This window comes from Melanerpes formicivorus, unplaced genomic scaffold, assembly GCF_026170545.1.
Source record: "Melanerpes formicivorus ecotype bairdi unplaced genomic scaffold, bMelFor1.0.p_v2 SCAF_242, whole genome shotgun sequence".
Classification (NCBI taxonomy): Eukaryota; Metazoa; Chordata; class Aves; order Piciformes; family Picidae; genus Melanerpes; species Melanerpes formicivorus.
This window is the reverse complement of record NW_027142594.1, coordinates 212,501-216,397: the sequence shown is the minus strand read 5'-3', so window position 1 is coordinate 216,397 and position 3,897 is coordinate 212,501.

Here is a 3,897-nt window from a genome sequence, read left to right as displayed (position 1 = left end):
AGAAGCCTGCAGAGCGTGCGGGGGAGGCTTCTGCTGCGGCCTGGGGTGGCTGAGAAGCCTGCAGAGCGTGCGGGGGAGGCTTCTGGTGCGGCCTGGGGTGGCTGAGAAGCCTGCAGAGCGTGCGGGGGAGGCTTCTGGTGCGGCCTGGGGTGGCTGAGAAGCCTGCAGAGCGTGCGGGAGAGGCTTCTGGTGCGGCCTGGGGTGGCTGAGAAGCCTGCAGAGCGTGCGGGGGAGGCTTCTGCTGCGGCCTGGGGTGGCTGAGAAGCCTGCAGAGCGTGCGGGAGAGGCTTCTGCTGCGGCCTGGGGTGGGTCGGAAGCCTGCAGAGCTTGCGGGGGAGGCTTCTGGTGCGGCCTGGGGTGGGTCGGAAGCCTGCAGAGCATGCGGGGGAGGCTTCTGCTGCGGCCTGGGGTCTCTGGGTGGCCTCTAGAGAGGTGCAAAAGACCCTCTGGGTTGGGCTGGGGTGGCTCTTGGACCCCTGCCACACAGTGGAGAGAGGCCTCCGGCCCGCCACCTGTGTCCCTGTGTGCCTGAGTGCCTGTGTCCCTGTGTCCCTGTGTCCCTGTGTCCCTGAGTGCCTGAGTGCCTGTGTCCCTGTGTCCCTGTGTCCCTGAGTGCCTGAGTGCCTGAGTGCCTGTGTCCCTGTGTCCTTGTGTCCCTGTGTCCCTGTGTCCCTGTGTGCCCGAGTGCCTGTGTCCCTGTGTCCCTGTCTGTGTACCTGTGTGCGAGAGTGTCCGGCACGCCACCCAGCGGCGGCGGGCAAGCAGGTAGGCGGGTGGGCGGGCCGGCGAGGGCCAGTGTGAGTTTGGGGGGTGGGAGGGGAGGCGGCAGCTGGAAGCGTCAGAGGAGGGGGCGTGGCTCCGGCTGGCCCCGGGAGCAGGTTCCCGGGACCGGGACCGGCTGGACCCGGCGGGTGGTTGATCCCGGGGCGGGGGGCAGAGGCGGCGGGAAGCGGCAGCTGCGTGTGCGGCGGGGGGGTGGAGGGCGAACCGCGGCGGGAAGCGGATGCTTCAGAGCAGGTTACGGGGGCGGGGACGGACGACACCACCTGTCCCCGCCCCGGGACGGGCTGGACCCGGCGCCCTGGACCCGGCGCCGTGTACCCGCCGCCGCCCCCGCCGCCGCCCCCCTCCGCCACCCCGGGACCCCGACGTTTTTTGGCGCCCGCGCCTTTTTTTGCTCCCCGCCTGCCCGCGCTGCCCCGGGCCCTCCCCCGGGGCGGGGCGGGAGGGAGGGACGGACGGACGGGTAGCCGGGGATCTCCGAGCGCGCGCCACCAGACCGAGGCGGGTCCCGGCGGCGGCGGCGGCGGCGGCGGCGGCGGCGGCAGCAGCAAGCGACGGCGGGGGGGGGCAGGCTAGGGAGAGAGGGGGAGCGGCATGCGGTAGGGCTGGGGGGTTTGTTTCGGGGGGGAGGGGTGGGGGGGGGTGGCAGCGGTCAGCGAGAGCGGGGAGAGGGGGAGCGGCATGCGGTAGGGCTGGGGTGTTTTTGGGGTGGGGGCGTTGGGGGGATTAGCGGGCGGGCGGGCAGCCCAGCCAAGCGGCAAGCCGGGGGGCGGGCGAGGGCGGCTTTAGGGCCGGAGGAGCGGAGCGCAACCTCCCCCGTGCAGGCTCCAGCGTGGAGAGCAGCAAGTTTTTGGGGACGGGGGACGACGGACGGGAGGGGCAGCGGCGAGAGGCTAGCTGCGGCAAGGGGCACCGGCACGGCCGCCCTAACAGCGCCGCCTCGGTCGCAGGGGTTAGAGAGCAGCCGGGCAGCCCGGGAGGGAAGCGGCAGCCCGCGTCGCGATCCCCCCTCCAGGGGACAATGTGGGAAGGGGAAGCCGCGGCGGCTTTGGCGGGGGGTGCCCAGCTGCTAGCGGCTTCGGGGGGCAGTTAGCGGCGGCGGGGGGGGGGGGAGATGGGTCGCGGCAGCGGCAAGAGATAACGGCGGGCGGGGGGGCTCCGTGCAAAGCGGTAACGGGAGCCGGGGGGTGTGGGGAGCTGGGGGTGGCAGCAGCGGCAAGAGGCAACGTCGGGAGGGGGGGCTCCGCGCAAACCGGTAACGGGGGCCGGGGGGTGTGGGGGGGGCGGTGGTGGCCGCGGCAAGAGGCAACGGCAGGCGGGGGGGCTCCGCGCAAACCGGCAGCGGGGGGGGGGGGGCGGGGGGTAGCGGCAAGAGGCAACGGCGGGAAGGGGGGGCTCCGCGCAAACCGCTAACGGGAGCCGGGGGGTGTGGGGAGCTGGGGGTGGCAGCAGCGGCAAGAGGCAACGTCGGGAGGGGGGGCTCCGCGCAAACCGGTAACGGGGGCCGGGGGGTGTGGGGGGGGCGGTGGTGGCCGCGGCGAGAGGCAACGGCAGGCGGGGGGGCTCCGCGCAAACCGGCAGCGGGGGGGGGGCGGGGGGTAACGGCAAGAGGCAACGGCGGGAAGGGGGGGCTCCGCGCAAACCGGCAGCGGGGGGGGGCGGGGGGTAGCGGCAAGAGGCAATGGCGGGAAGGGGGGGCTACGCGCAAACCGGCAGCGGGGGGGGGGCGGGGGGTAGCGGCAAGAGGCAACGGCGGGAAGGGGGGGCTCCGCGCAAACCGGCAGCGGGGGGGGGGCGGGGGTAGCGGCAAGAGGCAACGGCGGGAAGGGGGGGCTCCGCGCAAACCGGCAGCGGGGGGGGGCGGGGGTAGCGGCAAGAGGCAACGGCGGGAAGGGGGGGCTCCGCGCAAACCGCTAACGGGAGCCGGGGGGTGTGGGGAGCTGGGGGTGGCAGCAGCGGCAAGAGGCAACGTCGGGAGGGGGGGCTCCGCGCAAACCGGTAACGGGGGCCGGGGGGGTGTGGGGGGGGCGGTGGTGGCCGCGGCAAGAGGCAACGGCAGGCGGGGGGGGCTCCGCGCAAACCGGCAGCGGGGGGGGGGCGGGGGTAGCGGCAAGAGGCAACGGCGGGAAGGGGGGGCTCCGCGCAAACCGGCAGCGGGGGGGGGGCGGGGGGTAGCGGCAAGAGGCAACGGCGGGAAGGGGGGGGCTCCGCGCAAACCGGCAGCGGGGGGGGGGCGGGGGTAGCGGCAAGAGGCAACGGCGGGAAGGGGGGGCTCCGCGCAAACCGGCAGCGGGGGGGGGGCGGGGGGTAGCGGCAAGAGGCAACGGCGGGAAGGGGGGGCTCCGCGCAAACCGGCAGCGGGGGGGGGGCGGGGGGTAGCGGCAAGAGGCAACGGCGGGAAGGGGGGGCTCCGCGCAAACCGGCAGCGGGGGCGGGGGGGGAGGCGGTCAGGGGCGGGGGGAGATTTCTAGAGATGCCGGCAGACCTTCTCCCCGGAGAACAGCGCTGTTGAAGAAAAGACTGCTTCAGAACACAACCTTTAATGAAAGACGCTCGATGAAAACAACACTTAATAAAAGAAGGTTTCATGCCGACTGCCTCTCTTCATTTACGCCGCCGCGGGGGGGGGGGGGTTGGGGGCCGGGCGGGCGATACCAGGCGGCCCTCGTCCCGGGGACCACGTCTACCCCGCGGTTCCAGCCTCCGCGCGCTAAGTGCCCGCCCGGCCGCGGGGAGCACGTCTACCTCCTGCCGCACGGCTCAGTGCACTAAGTCCCCCCCTCGCCATGGAGAGCACGTCTACCTGCCAGCTCAGGGAGAGCACGTCTACTCACCGAGGGAGAGCACGTCTACCTCCTCGGGAAGGAGAGCACGTCTACCTCCTGGGAAGGAGAGCACGTCTACCTCCTCGGGAAGGAGAGCACGTCTACCTCCTGGGAAGGAGAGCACGTCTACCTCCTGGGAAGGAGAGCACGTCTACCTCCTCGGGAAGGAGAGCACGTCTACCTGCCGCCGCACGGCTCAGTGCACTAAGTCCCCCCCTCGCCAGGGAGAGCACGTCTACCTCCTCGGGAAGGAGAGCACGTCTACCTGCCGCCGCACGGCTCAGTGCAC